The sequence below is a fragment of the Fukomys damarensis genome, unplaced genomic scaffold, assembly GCF_012274545.1.
Source record: "Fukomys damarensis isolate Sample0158 unplaced genomic scaffold, DMR_v1.0_HiC HiC_scaffold_16, whole genome shotgun sequence".
Classification (NCBI taxonomy): domain Eukaryota; kingdom Metazoa; phylum Chordata; class Mammalia; order Rodentia; family Bathyergidae; genus Fukomys; species Fukomys damarensis.
In genome coordinates this window covers 13623659-13640707 of record NW_022900928.1, presented here as the reverse complement: position 1 = coordinate 13640707, position 17049 = coordinate 13623659, and the positions used below count along the sequence as shown (strand labels likewise).

The following is a 17049-nucleotide window of genomic DNA, read 5'->3' as shown; positions in this document are numbered from 1 at the left end:
AGGGGGAAAAAGAAAAGGAGAGAAGGAGGGAAGAGGAGAGGAAGAAAGAAAGAAGGGGAGGAAGGAGGGAGTGAGGAAGGATTATTTTGATCAATGCAGCCATTAAGTCTTTGATATATTTAATAAATACTTAGGTGTGCCTCTATATTTTATATATATATATTATATATATATATATACACCATCCTAGATATTACTACAGTATAACCATGCTGAAAATAAAGAAGGAAGGGAAAAAGAAAAGGAGAGAAGGAGGGAAGAGGAGAGGAAGAAAGAAAGAAGGGGAGGAAGGAGGGAGTGAGGAAGGATTATTTTGATCAATGCAGCCATTAAGTCTTTGATATATTTAATAAATACTTAAAGGTGTGCCTCTTTGACCCACATATAACTCAGTACATCTCCTTCTATACAGATCTCACCTCACCACATTATACTGCATCACAGACTTAACATTATGATGCTAAATCTTTCTCTGCACACCCCATGAGCTCTTAATCATTCAGAACGCCCTGGACTTCATGTGCACACATCTGGGAATTAACTCTTATAAAACATCAAAAACTCCACAAAAATCTACCAAAAACACGAAAAATCTGTAAAACTTATTGACAAGTCATGATATAGATTTTAATTTTTTTTTTGCTTCAAAAATGCATTCAACATGTGGTATTTGAAATCTTGTATTGCCCCAAAAGATTTTTGTTGTTTTTGTTTTGTTTTATTTGGATTTTTTTATTTGCTTGTTTTTGCTTTTTGTTTTGTTTTGTTTTGTTTTGTTTTCTGTTCTTTTTTGGTACTGAGGATCAAATTCAGGACCTTGCTCTTACAAGGCAGGTGGCGGAACCACTGAGCTAAAGCCCTTTTGAGAAAGCATCTTGCTATGTTTAGGCTTCCCTGAACTCACTATATCACCCAGTTTGACCATACGTTCATGGTAATCATCATGCCTCAGGCTCCTGAGTGCTGGGATTACAGGGATGTCCAGTTTATATTTCTAGAACTTGTTAGAAAAGTGTTGTCATATTTTACCTGAAGAACTACTAAGAATGCAGAAGTGTTAAGAAGAAAAATTATAGACTTGTGAGTATAGTTTGAGTATAACTCAGAGTATCTACATGTTATATAGTAATTAGTAAAGATCCTAATGAACTGAAAAAAATTGAGTTCTTGACAATGAAAGTATTCTGAATATGTTTTATAGATTTCTGATATCTGTGCTGCATTTTTGTGAAATTGGTACAAATGAAAGAAAAATGAAGCCAAGAGAGCTTAAGCCACTTTCTCAAATTCAAAGAATTAGTGCTACTTAGTATCAAACTTAGGATTAGAACCCAATTCTCCAAATTCTAAAACACTAAAGATTTGAAACCAAAATCCAGATCTCCAAATTGCAAAACACTAAGTATTATATAGACAATAGAAAAGAAATGGGCCAGGTCTAACAACCTGAGTGAAATTCTATAGGTGCATATTTCTGGTGATAAATATTATATGATCATAGTAATGGAGGTGATCAAAGAGCTAATACAAACAGGATTTTTTTAAAAAACAATTTAGGTAATCCCAAATAATTTATGTATACTTCTGACAACCTCATGTGATTGTTGTTTTTCCCCCTATACTTGAATTAGTTTGGCTTAAGATCAATATTAGAATAAACTACTGTTTAAAAAAACTTGCAAGGGCTGGAAGTAGAGTAGGACTAGAAATAGCGAGATGGGCATCCATGCTGGAAATATACTAGCTGTCGAGGTAAACTCATTCCAGAATTTAAAAAAAAAAAAAACTGTATTTAATCCTCAAGACATAATGCATGCATATTAATAGTTATAATTATTAGTAAAATATTTCACCTATTTTCTATATACTCATGCCTTTAAGTGGCTAAAGCCTCATTAAAATGGTAGGTAACGGGAATATGAGAAGACAAAACATGGAAATAGGGTTTAGAAACACAGCACTCTTGCTAATAGAGTTTCACCTGAACTTTATGAGGTTAAAGTGAAGAAAATAAGGGAAGTATTCCCAGGGTCATCACTGAAACCCATGACTACATTCTGTGGACCCAGCACAGGTCAACTTAAATCTCCAGACAGCTGTTGAAAATGGGGAAAACCTAGTGCTACTGAAGGAACATTCCATACTTAGAACTGGCAATTGTATCACATTAATAATCACCAAATCTAACCCTGCAAGAAAACAATGAAAGAAGGGAAGAGACAGAGATGGGAAGGGGGAGAAAAGACAAAGTTGAAGAGAGAACAAGGAAAGGAAAAAATGAGGGAACATTAAGGTTGTGCTCTTCCAAAATCTTTTATTTTGTAACCTACAAAAGAAACATTTTTTTTTTAATACAAAGGATTGAACCCAGAACTTCTGTACTGGACTACATCATTTTTTATTGGACAGGGTCTTGCTAAATTGCCCAGACTGGGCTTAAATTTGCAATCCTCCTTCCTGATCCTTCCAGAATGATGGGAAAATAGTTGCACACCACCATGTCCAGTTCAAAGGAAACGTTTAAGCAAGAATCAAATTTTTCATTATGGGTTTATTAAAGATTTTGGTATTTTTTTCTTAGCAAAGACTATTTCATTCTTTAAAATATTATACTAATAACATTAAGATTGAATTATATTCTTTTTTATAACATGCACTCTTTTACTTTTTTGATTCAGTCTGAATTCCCAAAGATGCAAGGACAAAACAAAATAAGTGCAAATTTTCTCCTTCACCAAAAATTGCAACTCAAAAGCAGTCGGTCAGAGGAGTAAGTTTTTTCCTGCTAAGTACTAGCGAAAATATTTTGTCACAAAAAGATAAATATCAGAACTATGTAAGTGATTATCATTGTTTTTGTCAGAGGAGAAGTGACTTCACAGTATAAAGAAGGAAGATAAACAATTCAAGATAGAACAAAGTATTCATTTGAGAATATTATTTAAGTGTAAATGGGTGCATTGCTTCAAAAAGTTAGCTTGGATTCTTCTGTTAGTTTATGGGGTTTTCTGTTTTTCTTTGTTTATTTGGTACTGAATTACTTCAAGAAGTTGAAAAACAGACCCAAATATCTCTAAGAACTACAATAATTATGCTGTTTAAAAATGGATTATATGGTGTGAGTAAACTGTAATAGTATGTAAGATCCTAATGAGATAACTGACATTGTGAAATGGGAAGGAAAGGGCTAAAGGTGTAGGAAAGGTGGGATGGTTAGTGAAAAGGTAATAAGGGAAAAGCATAAAATGTGAGAAAATGAAAAGATGGAAATAAAGTGTTTGTAAATGGGGAGGGGAGGAGAGGGGTGAAGCGAGGGCAGGGAGAAGGGGAAAAAATGAGAACCAAGACCTGTCATGTAGAGGTACAGGATCCCAACAATGAATGTAACTGTACTGTATCCCTAAAATGTACCAATAAACTAAATTTAAAAAAAAAATGGATTATAGGGGCCAGAGATTTAGTTCAGTGGTGTTGCCACCTGCCTCACAAGCACAAGGTCCCAAGTTTGGTCCCTAGTACCAAAAAAAGAAGGGGGGTATATAAGTAATATGATTTGAATAATTGGGTCTGCATATCCTAATTGCATATCATATGCAAAAATAAATTCTAGATAGAATAAAAAATTTAAAGTAAAATGGTAAAATTATAATAAAATATATGTAAATATTTACATACTATTGAGTGTAAAACACATTTCCAAAAATGCCTATAAAGGCAGAAATCCAAAAGGCTGAAAAGTAAACTTTTTGAGATATTTAACTTTCTAACAGTTTTAATGAAAAGACAAAATGGAGCTGTCACAGTGTTGTGTGCCTATGGTTCCAACTTCTTTGCAGGCTGAGGTGCATCACTTTAGCCCAGGAATTCAAAACCAGCCTGGGCAACATTGCACAATCCCACCTCAAAAAAAGAAGAAACAGTGACAAAATTGGAAAAATTCTGTGTCACATACAACAAAGATTTAATATCTTTAGGAGAATTACCTCTTATAAAAGAGTAAGAATTGATTTCCCTTTAAAATAATACATATTACTCTGTGGTAAGCTATTCTAAATCTTTCTTATATATTCATTTATTTGATCCTTATAACAACCTGATGACATAAGTAATATTATTATCTCCATTTTATAGATAAGGAAACTGAGGCACTGACAGATTAAAGAAATGCCCAAAGTCACAGAGTTTCTAAATAGTGATTATGGAGCCAAAATCCAAACCCTGTCAACTATCTGACAAAAATCTATGCTACCTTTCAAAGGGGCTGAGAAAAAAAAAGCATTTTTAAAATGAAATGTAAATGGTCAAATAAAGAAATGTCCCACTGCACTACTAATCACAGAAATACATGTCTATTTTATTTGTCATATCGACAATAATTACAAATAATGGTAATAATAAATACTAGTATACATGTGGCAAAATGAATACCCTCTTAAACCACTGGTAAGAGTATATTGGTTCAACTTTTCTGGAGATCATGCCAAAAATGCATTTCTAAAAATTTAAATTAAGACATAATCACAGATGTGTACAAAAAAAGATACAAATGAACTTACTGCAATTTTGTTAATAGTAATGGAAAATCAGAAATAATGTTGACCACAGATGATCAGCTATACTATGAAATGTCCACAAACAGAAAAATTTGCTATCATTTAAAAATGACATAAACAGAGTACCATGAGAAATGTAAATGCTAAACTGCTAAATAAAATGACATGCATTTGTTACCATCTGATCCCATTTTTGTTTAAATATATCTATGCTAATTAGATAAATCATTGATTGGTATAAAACTTTTATACTATAAGTATACATACCTTGATATAATAGTTATTATATCTGGACAAAAAGAACACATTTTTTCTTTATTTTTATATGTATCACCTAAACTTCTTACATACAGTACCTACTACTTTTGTAGGAAATAATGCATTTCATTGTAAAAAAGAAGAGGCATGTAGGAGAAGAATATTTACTAATGTGGGAAAATGCTAATGATACACTGACTTTAAAAGAGTAGCATATACCTAGGATAAATGTCCATCTTTTTTTTTTTAATTTTATTGAGTTTCTTGGTACATTTTAGGGATACAGTACAGTTACATTCATTGTTGGGATCATGTACCTTTACATGGCAAGTCTTGATTCTCATTTTTTCCCCTTACCTCTGCCCTCCATCTTGAATTGCTTGCAAACAACAGTAGGCTCATGGATACTTTTTCTTTACAGAAATAAATTGGAAAATATGTAAACAAAAAGTCCATGACTGGACCAATGATGATAGTGTCAATGCAATTCTGTGACCTAAAGGTAAAATTATATAAAACTTTTTAAAGGAAAGAAACATACTGACAAATAATATATCTACGTATTGAAAGTATGCTAAAAATTCTTTTCTTTTTTCCATATTTTATAATCTTTTAACTATAAATGTATAGTACTTAATTAATTTTTAAATGTTTTGAAAAAGTGGTAGTTTATAAAATATCATGTTCATAATATTCCATTTTTTCTTTTTAAATATCTATAGCTAGGTAGAAAATATCAAGAACATATTAAAAGTATTTTGAGATATGTCAAAGGATCATTTTTCAATTTTTTAGTTTCTTCTTTATATTTTCAAATTTTCTGAAATAATGTTTTTAATCCTAAAAAGCAGTAAGAAAGGCTACAGTTTACTCATTTCTCTCAATCCATTTTACCAATCCATTGTTTTAAAAGACTGTAATTATGGCTAAAAGCAAAAAAATACTAATTACTTCTTGCTAAAACTGATTTTTTAAAATAATAGTTTTTCTAAGAAGAGCAAATCTCAAAAATGTATTTTTATGTTCTGTCCAATAAGAACTTTATTTAAAATAAGGAAACCTCTTGCAGTACTGCACTATATGTGAGGCTTAAAAGGCAATCAGGCAATTCATCTTGATTTGGTTCTGCTATTAGGAGATAGATGTACTAGAATAAGACTGATGCAAAATTATTAGATGACAAAAACAACTATGCTGACACTGGTCATCAATATAGCAAGACAAAAGAACAAGAGCAGGATTAATTATTTGACAACGTGGCATTGCTGAAAGTCCTGGTTTCGATTCCTAAACATGTGATCCTGACCAAATCAAATAATTTCTCCAAGTTGTAGATTCTTTGGCTTTAAAATTTTTTCTTCTACAGGGAATCAAGACTCAGGAAAGTGGGAAGGGTAGGGGAAAGATAACAAGGGAAAGGAAAAAAATAGGAGAAAATGAAAAAATGTAAATAAAATGTTTGTAAATGGGGAGGAGAAGAGGAGGTGAAGGGAGGGCAGGGACAAGGGGAAAAAGTGAGAACCAAGACCTGTCATGTAAAGGTGAAAGATACCAATAATGAATGTAACTGTACTGTACACCTAAAATGTACCACTAGACTCAATGAGGAAAAATAAATAAATGAAAGTTAAAAAAAAAAAAGACTCAGGAAAATGGGTCAGCTTTTTCCTATTTCAGAAGAGCTAGGGACCAATTTTTTGAATTTTGGCTGGCAGCCCCAAGTCTAACTAATCACACAGGAGCACTTCTCCACATGGAGAAACTGATACAGCATCAACAAATTCTTTATCAAAATCAACACTTTAACACTGAGAAAATTAAAAGTGTTCTAATCGATAAATGGCCCAGCCTGTTGTTAAAGTTTTATCCCAATTGGCCACTATGCTTAGGTATTTGTTCAAAAGAAGTATCTTCTTACTTCTATTTCATTTTCTAAAATGGTCTAGATTTCTTCCATCTCCAGAAAGTTTGCTTGTTCTAATTTTCCATGTTATAGTTACACACACACTCTTCATAGAAATGAGCATAACGTAATCAGTTTTATTTTTCCCACTAAGGGAAAAATATACTTGAAATTTTTTATTTTTCAGTACAAAATTCCAGTTCCCTGTATCAACCTTCACTGACTTTCCATCTTCTAAAAATGTCACCTTAACCCCATAACTCAAACATATACCCACACATATACAAAACAGGTACATACACCACAGGTACACAAAGACAGAATTCCAGACATTTAACAGTAGTTATTAAATCATTAAATCACCTAAAGGGGACATTAATGCTGTACAGTTTCCAAAAAATTTTATAATGTAATTTAAAAAGCATACATTGTAATCAAAGTCCAGAAATTTTTTCTCTAAATTAATGTTATTAACCAAAATAATAAATGACTATTATAATAAGCCAATTCTCATAGTTAATCATTACTAAAAGAGAAACCATGTCTTTACAAGCAAAGTCTTTGCCTACCAAATTATTTCATTTTTACTTTACTTATTACAGATTCTCTAAATATTCCAGAGCTACCTCTCTCCCAACCATCATCAGAATATCCAGAAAACATCAAACACACATTGGTCAAATACACTGTCACATCGGCTCATAAATAGCAACATACTTAGCACCTATACATAAAAAGAGTAACCAAAACTTTTAATACCTCTATCTCAGGAATTAACTTCTTCTCTTTGTCCTTTGGTGGCCACAGTGTCTTCATTGGAAGGCTCTAATACTGTCATTATTTCTAATTGAAATCATCCTTTACCTCCACACCCTTCTCTGAAGGAAACATAGCTTTTATCTTTGTCTTGCATACACACACCACGGGAATGGGGGGATGGTAAATTGCTATTTGCCACTTTCTTCCAATAACAAAATAGCAAATGAGCAAGGGATGCTTACTACTATTACAGAATAACGATGCACACTCAACAGTCAAGTGAGCTGTTCAATAGAACTGCCTTGCTACCCTATTGCCTGATACAGTATCACATTTTCAAAAGGCAGAGAAAATCTCAAACACAGGGGAAATTATCTGAAGGTAAAGAAGTACTATATTTAATGTACCACCTGAAGCCTGTGTTCAATCTGAATAAAATATTACAACTTTAGATATTTTTCTGTGCTTAGTCCAAGAAATAGATCTAAAACTGAAGTTACAAAGTTCACTGCGAAGTCACTGTCAACATTAGAGTAGATATTGAGAAAAAGAAGAGCAAATTATGAAAAACAGTATTGGTTTCTTGTTAAACAAAAAATAAAATATATTACCAGGCAAAGACACTTAGTTTTCAAAAACTGTTAATAGACTTTATAGAACTCTGAGTTTGGAAATTGATTTAAAAGTTAGAATGATATTAACTAATATTAGTAAACCATTTATTATACAATTAGCTTTAGTCTCAGTGTTTTACATATATTAACTGATTTAGTCCTCAAATCAAACAATCCATATAGGAGTAGGGAGCATTGTGGAGGTTTTATTATCACCATCTCCATTTTAATACATGAGAAACTAGGCAAATAAATACTAACTTGGCTAAGGTCGTACTAGTAATGTCAACTCAGGATTGGAACTAGGCAGATTAAAGATTAATTTCTTAACCACCACTTACTATCTTAACCACCACTAAATATGTTGAGGTTTTTTGCTTCTTGAAATCGCATCTTTCATTTCATGTATTAGAAATATTCAGTGGTATTTAAACTTATTTCCCTGAAAAATGGAGCATGGACAGTAAGATCAATACAATGATGTTTTGGCTAATTATCATATTCTTTTGACATAGGAAATTTAGCCAAAAAAATATATTCATGACTTTATGAATCACGTAAAAGAGGCTTGTTTAACAATAATAAGAATTGCTCCTTCCTTGGGAAATTCTTTAAAGCTCCTTCTTTTAGAATTAGTTTAGCCCATATGTTGAAATCCTCAGGCTCTTTCACACTTACAACACTCAATTTTTCCATAGATCTCTTTTGCAGTAACATCTCTATAATAGAGCAATGATGAGAATAAGAAAGTAAAATCCAAAATTGATGTGTCAAAGTAACACATTAAAGGTTATTTATTTTCTGAAAGGAGAGCTCCTCAGCTCAGAATCTGTTTACCCTTACTTAGACATAACTGCACTACTTTTAATTATTTAAGGAGCACATCTGGATTCAAATTCTGCTTCTATTAATTGCCAGTAATGTGATCTTGGGCAAGTTACTCAGTTTCTCTGAGTCTAGATATTTGTATCTGCAGAAGAGAGATAAAAACTCCTTGCTGGAGTAACGTAGGAATAAACCCAATACACACACATGTTCTCAGCACAGTATCTAGTACAAACTCAAAAATGATTCTTTGATATCTAAAAAAATAAAATAAAACAGGGCTAATAATAATTCAAGAATTGAATATTAAATAACATGAGCAACTTATGTGAAAGCACCTATCAGTGCTATACAACAAAAACAGCTCAATAAAATATTAGTTTTCCCTCTGTTCCTATCTAATTTAACAAACCATAGCCAAATAGAAGCAGCACTTTCCAAGAGTACAGGAGTATTGATCTTGCTAAAGGCCAAAACAGTGATTAAAGAGAAATAACAACATACAGACTGGAAACAAAGGCAGGTAGGAAGCCCAGAATGTAGACACAAGAATTCAAAAAGGATAACAATTTGAAGGTCACTCAATATAGAGATAAGTAGACCTAACAGATCCTCAAATCAAGTAATGGCATAGGAACTCGTTATTCTGAGGTAAGAAATTAAATTGGAAAATCAAAAGACAAAACAATACATGATGTAACTTCAATCCATTACACCAAAACATTAACAACAGAGGCTCCATTGATAATGTTATAAGTGTTTTCATCTTTTTGACATTTCTGTTTTCTAAACAACAAACTTCTTTGAAAAATCAGAATATACAGCAAATTACAAACACAATATTGATTCTTAAACAGAAAGTCTGGAAATCTATGAAATACATGAATGTATAATAGACAGATAAACTATTTCTCTAGTACAAGTCCCTTTATGGAATAGTCTACATTGTTGCTGGAAGAATAAAAGTTTACAAACATGTAACTTGTGTGAAAATAATTAATGGTTGTACACTAAATTTACTTGAAAAAAAATGATAAAAGTAAACTCAGAGGTACTACTGTAAATAGCTGTCAATATCAACACAAAACTTATAACATGAAACACATAATGATTACCTCTATCTTTCCTTGAAACAATCTGGCACACCCTCATTTTTAAGGTAAAAAATATTTAAACAACTCCAGGAAATGAGAAAAATAAACCGATAAAATGGAGAATTTTCAAGAAGCACAGTCATAAATGAAATGCACCTTTTTACCTTCTAGAATAGAAATTAAAATGCTTTAGGCAAATGTAGCTATTACCATGTAATCACTTATACTGCACAAATGAAAAAGAAAAAAAGAAAGGATGGGAGCTCAAAAAGCAAACTAAAATATTAGAAATGAACCTATGGCAAAATTTCTTCTTTCTGATCTGTAGTATATATCTCTCTTTGGAATTGTCCCACTGAATACTACTTGCAATTAGTAGAGAACATGCCAGAGAGCTTACAACAGATCCCTGAGGACTTTTAATTAAAAATGTGTATCTTCCTAGAAATATGAATCGTTTTCCTGTTTCTTCACAAGAGGCCTAACTTGAAAAGAGTGAGGTGCAGAATAAAAAGGCACAAAATACTGAGACATTGTGAACTCTTGATTAAATATTGAGTTATTATCAAAAGTAATATTACAGTGCTATTACAAATTTGAGGTGAACTAAAAGGAGGTATGGTCACAGAGTTAATCTATGGCAAAATTAAGACTAGTATTTAGATTATAGGTATCTCTGTTCCCAATTAATATTCAACTCACCCTTTCCATAATTTTCCCTAAGACCTGTTATTGCCAGATCATTAGCTGACTCAGCTGTGACTACTTCATTTCTGTTTTCAGACTCTGAATGTCAGGGTTAAAAGCAATGTGCATCAGCCAGGGATTTAGCTCAGTGGCGCCACACCTGCCACTAAGGTCCTGAGTTCGATCCCCAGTGCAAAAAAAAAAGTAATGTACACTATTCACAACTTTAATATAATATAAATAGTACAAAATATAAAGTATATTTCATATTTATACTTTGTAATACAAAGAAGGTAAGTCCAAACCATGCCTATAGAGTTGTTTTCTTGAAGCACATTTGGAAAGCAAACAAAATATCTTTTAGGTATGCCATACTCTCAGATGTGTCATATTTTCAAGTCATTTCTACCTATCACTTAAAAGAAAACTATTCAGTAAGCAGAAAGATGAAGAAAAAATAAAACAAGTATCTTCCCTTTATGATTATGTTTGGGAGCATGTTCTAATTCATTTTAAATTGGATACACCCAAGTCTTAGAAATGCAAACTTCTATGATCACAAGAGACACGGAGTTTTTCATGACGCTTGAAGGAAAGAAGGGCATAATAAATAAGATCCTGGTTCTGCTTCATTTTTTGCTCTTTAAATTAATTAATGTTGTGGAAATCCCAGGCAACTGCTATTTCATTTGTAACTTTGTTGAGTCCAAAGAAAAAAAATATGTAAAACATTATTTAATTAGAAATTTTCAGGGTTTTTTCCCCTCTCTCATTTCTAGTAGCTAATACTCATTCAAATGAAGAGTGTAATTTCATATTTACTGCTGTTGAATTGCCTAGGGTCACTTTCATATGCTTAGAGATCTATGGTATCTAGAGCCATATTGTTCTGCAGATCAAACCCTTGAGTACTTCTCTCAAGCTCCTGGCCTTACTTCAAAGCCATCTTCAGCAAAATCCAAAACTATAAGAAGACAGCTTGCACTGATATGCATAGGGCTCTTGAGGAATATTAGTGAAGATTTTTTTTCCTTTAATACGTGTGGTTTTGCATTTAACTTGGACAGATACTAATAGTTGAATAAAAAGTCCATACAGTTTTAGTACTTACCGGAATGCAGGAAATGCAAAAGTTCACTTCCCTCAGTCTAAGTTGGGAAATCCTTTTTTGTACCTGAGTGGTTGTCCAAAAATGAAATCTAATTATGTCAATCTTCTGTTTAAAAATCTTTGTTGGTTTTCTACAACATGCAAGATAAGGATCCCTTCATACGGATACAACATCCATTAATAGTCTGATACAAAATCGTCTTTCTAATGATATTTCCTGACACCTACGCATAAAAGTGTACTTAGCAACACAAGACTTGATCTTCTCTGGTTTCTGTTGATGGTCCTCTAGTCATCTCACCTAATTTCTGTTCATAGCACTTGAAGGTTTCTTACCAATTTATGGCCCTCAAAAACACTATTCTCTCTTACATCTCCTCTTCACCAAATTATCTCCTATTTATCTTTTATATCTCAGGTTTACTATCTCTTATGTAGGGCCATCATTCTTGATCCCAGTTAGATTTCTCTTTTCTTTCATAGTATTTATTGTCTTAAAATCAAATATTTATTTAACTTTTTCATCCTCTTTGGCTTGTAAACTAGACAAAGAAACAAACTTTTCATTCACTACTGTATTCCTGACTATACGTATTTGTCATTCAGTGAGTCTACGAGACTCTTTTATTAGCTAAACATTGACTATACCAGCTGATAAAGTTATACAGTAAGTAAAATGCATGTAAAATATTCACTCTATTTAGAATGCATATAATTAGCCTTCACTTAAATACCCACCATAGATTAATTTAACATATATTTCACGCATTTTGAGTCCATCTCTTTGTACCTTTCATAATCACTTTTCAGTGGTTTCAAACTTGTTTGCACAATGAATTCACATGAAAAAAATATTGATACCTGCCCCCCATCTCCAAAGATTGATTTGACTGGTTGAAGTATATCCTAGGCATAAGGCTACTTTAAATAACTGCGAGATTTTTTTTTCCAGTCAAGATTGAGAATCAAGCTAGCTGATTGTTAAATATTGCACTGTGGAATATTGTGACCAATGTTCAAAATTTAAATGATAATGTACTTCAAAATTAAATCATAACTCTTACAAAAGTTTCAGGATTTCATCAAGTAAATAGAAATAGTGTTGGAGAGAGGCTCTAATCATTGGGATACCAAGAATTTACAATGAGACCAGATAAACACTGCAGAACCAAAAACTGGCAGAAATGATAGTCAATATGGTAAATTAGCCAAAAGATAACTATTTCAATATAAGAGATAAAGTAAAGTCCTTAGGAAATGTTTGCAGAAATGAATCTGATTATGACAGCACTATGTCACCACTGACTATAGTATCACATTTGATCTGAAAATTTATTCATAAAATAGTTACTTCATTCTTCTTAAAATTCATTGGTAGATTTACAAACAAATGTTGCTAATTATATAAACTTATAGTTTTAATTTTTAATGTTGAGTCAAAATGAAATCATTGTCCCATCTTTGATGATATCACGAAATTTTGATTTCCATCTATTGAGTAAACTAACGCAAAAGATACCGATAGGGCAACACAAAACCTTGCCAAAGTGCAGGTATACTTTTTTTTCCTTTCCTATCTTTATGCTCTTTCTCTATTTGCTTTGCCTCACTGCAAACATTAGGGCCTTCACTACAATGTAGAATGAATGAACGTGGACATTATCTTGTTCTCCATTATAGGAAGAAAGTATCCACTATTCCACTCTTGAGCATAACGTTAGCTTCAGGCTATACATTAGTGGCCCTTTCAAATTAAGGAAATTTTATTATAGCCCTACTTTCTATGAATTCTGGGTATGACTGGGTGTCAAATGCTTTTTGTATATCTATGTAAATTATTATAAAATATTTTTAATGTATTCAATAACATGGTAAAATTTTATGAACATTAAACTTTGCATTTTAGAATTGGATCCTACTTGGTCATGATATATTATCCTTTTTCTATATTATTGGATTTAATTTGCTGATTAGGATTTTGCATCTACACTCATGATAGTTACTGGTATATAATTTCCCTTTTCTGTTAAGGTTTTCAAAGTTTGGCATTCACTAACTGGCCTCACTAAATGGATAAGAATTGTTATTTTTTTTGGAAACAGTTTTGGGAATGGTATTGTTTCTTATTTAATTCAGCAGTGATACCATTTGGATTTCTTTATAGAAACAAACTTTTTTAAGTTAACGAATTCAACTTCTTTTTTAATGTGTATGTTTGCTATTTCATCTTATATCATTCTGGTAAGTTGTATTTTTTTTTTAATTGAGTTTATTGGTACATTTAGGGATACAGTACAGTTACATTCATTGTTGGGATCATGTACCTTTACATGGCAAGTCTTGATTCTCATTTTTTTCCCCTTACCTCTGCCCTCCCTTCTCCCCCTCCTCCCCTCCCCATCTACAAACACTTTATTTTCATCTTTTCATTCTCTCACATTTTTTTCTTTTCCCTTTTTGTTCTTCCCCTACGTATCACACCTTCCCTACACCTTTAGCTCCTTTCCTCCCATTTCTAAATGTCAGTAATCTTATTAGAATCTTATGCATTGTTGCAGAATATTCACACCAGGGAAACTATTCGGTATTTACACATGTGGGACTTATTTATTTCACTTAGGAGTATATCTTCAATATGTATCCATTTTCCTATGAATGAATCTATTCTCTCGCTCTTTATGGCTGAGTAATATTCCATTTTATAGAAAAACCACAACCTATTTGCCCATCCGTTGGTAAGTTGTATTTTTAAGGAATTTATTTATTTCATCTAAGTTATACAGTTTTTATGATAACATCTGTACAGTTAACCTCTCCTCTCCCCTCAGTTGAGGATCAAGCCCAGGGCCTCACATATGTTAGGCAAGCACTCTACCAATGAATCATGCCCCTAATTTCTCTTTAACTCTTGTTATCACTAAACTGTGTCACTGTGCCTTTTTTCTTCGATCATCCCAAAAAAAAACTTTGCCTACGCATTGTTATTACCAGTAATTTAACTATGACATGTGTAGTTTTTGCCTTTGTTTTTCAATCAAATTTGGGGGATCTGTTGTAATTTTTACTTCAAATATTTTCCCTGCACTAATATCATTTTCTTTATTTATTTTGTGACCCATGGGCTAACATCTTTTAATACTGTCCCACGTGTCCTTAAAATACATATTTTCTATTTTTCCTATCTGTCCTTTAAATTGGATAATTTCTAATGATCTATCTTCAACTCACAGATTTCTTCCTCTGTTTTATTTTGCTGATTGTCACAGCAAATAATTTAATTTCATATCCCCTTTTCAATTTAAAGTTCTCATTTTGTCCTTTTTTATAATCTCTTCCTCAATCCTTCTCCTTTCTTCTTCTCTCTCTCTCTCTCTCTCTCTCTCTCTCTTCTCCCCCCCCCGAGAGATATTCTATTGTTTCACATTTTTCTGGTTCTTCATATATTGAGCAATTCTGGAATATATTGGAATATGGTAATTCTGGAGAACTGTATCTCTAAAGAGTGTTGCTGTTATTTTAGCAAGCTTACTTGTTGAAAGCAAACCACATATATTCTGTCTCACCTGCAGTACACTGCAGCTCAAATATTTGTTTAGTACTCTCAGCCTTACCCAGGCTGCCTCAAGCCGGTCCTATGTGTACATGGTTTGGGAATCAGTCAGAGATTTGGACAAAGGTTATACATAGAAGCTGAGAGTTTCTCTTCTATAGTGCTTTCCTATCCAGGATTACTTCCTTGCTTCCCAGCAGTTATGGCAACCTAAAATCTATTCTTTTACTTCTTTAGAATAGAAAGAAAACTGACTTTTTATCATAGTTTATTAACTTGTCTGGTACAGCCTGCTCTTGGACTAGAAACCTGAGACAAACTTAGCCAGTTTCCCATCCTCCCTTTCAAATGTCATTTTCTTTCAGGATTTAGCCTCCTTTAAGTTGCTCTCTGTTACCTTCAGGTACTTTTTTGTTTTCTTTTTTGTTTTGTTTTGGGTTTGTTTGTTTGTTTGTTTGTTTATTTGTTTGTGAAAAGGCTTTGTTATGTATTCCAGGCTGGCCCCAAACTTAGGATCCTCCTGCCTCAGCCTCCCAGGTGCTGGGATTACCAGCATGTACCACCACTCCCAGCTCAGACACTTATGTTTTGTGGTTTGTCAAGAATTTATAACTATGCCTAATCATTTATCAGTAAACTGATTTAAAGTGCTCTATCCTCACTTTCAATTGGTCTCTGATCATAAATTCTTTTTATATTGTCTTAATGACAAATTAAGTGATAGCATTTTTAAAATTTTCTCTAACTTTACACATTCTATTCCTCTACCTACAGTGTCCTTTCCTTTATCTGCTCAGTGAATTATTAATAAGCCTTTATGATTCTATCTTAAGTATCACCTGCTCTATGAAAAGAGTCCCTGACTACCCTAGGCAGAGCTAGCTGTACTCATTTCTGACTTACCAAAGCTTCTATCTATTCCATATTTATGAAGTTCATGAGTATGTCTTCTTTGGCATATGGGCTCATCATTTTCATTATATCCCTTTTGTATCTAGCGTATCATAAACACAAACTGATGTTTAGTCAAGGAAAGGAGGAAGGAAGAACAGGAGGGAGAGAAAGAGGGACGGAGAGCAGCACCAAATCATCACCTTCGATGGAGGATTGAAAATTCAGTAAGCAACACAGACAACATATTGGGAAGGATAAAAATAAGATTGTGACCAACCATATTCTGTAGTTCTTCAACCTTATCCCCAAGCAAATGACTTAAGGAAATAGGGAGGAAGTGAGAACACTAATATCAGTAAGTGTATACTGAGGACTAGGTGCCTATACCTCATAGCCTTATCGAATAAAAATTTTCTATGCTTGATTTATATATTTTTAAGGAGATAGGTTTTGCCACTCCCTCCATTTTTAAATACTGAAATTTTAGTAAATAACCTTTAAATGGGAAATAGTTCAGAAGAAAATTAAATATTATATAAATGACATAGAGATTCAATACCTAATTTAAAATGAAAAAGGGAATATGTAAAGCATAAAGCAGCATGTGTAAAAAGAGGACGTATTATCCTCACATAAAATAAACTGCCTACCTCTGTAATTGTATATAGTTATATATGATTATATAGAAAGAAGCCTGAAATGATAAAACCCAAATTGAAAATAGTAGTTGTGTTTGGAAAGAGAAATATAATTTAGTTTGGACAGAGAAATTGAGGAAATTTCCCAATAATTATTCATTCAA

At 32.5% G+C, this 17049-nt stretch overlaps 1 protein-coding gene across 12 annotated transcripts in view; it reads right to left on the bottom strand.

The window, feature by feature from the left end:
* The window catches only part of Sox6 (SRY-box transcription factor 6), a 557563-nt gene that overhangs the window by 357355 nt on the left and 183159 nt on the right, over window positions 1–17049 (bottom strand). The window contains exon 1 of one of the 12 annotated variants that reach the window (XM_010615200.2): window positions 11805–11825. The exons of 10 other annotated variants lie outside the window; for them this stretch is intronic. The gene's annotated coding sequence lies outside the window, so the exon portion shown is untranslated. Of the gene's footprint in view, window positions 1–7473; window positions 7496–11804; window positions 11826–17049 lie in introns of those variants that run through there. One more of the 12 variants, XM_010615195.3, reaches the window with a different exon arrangement.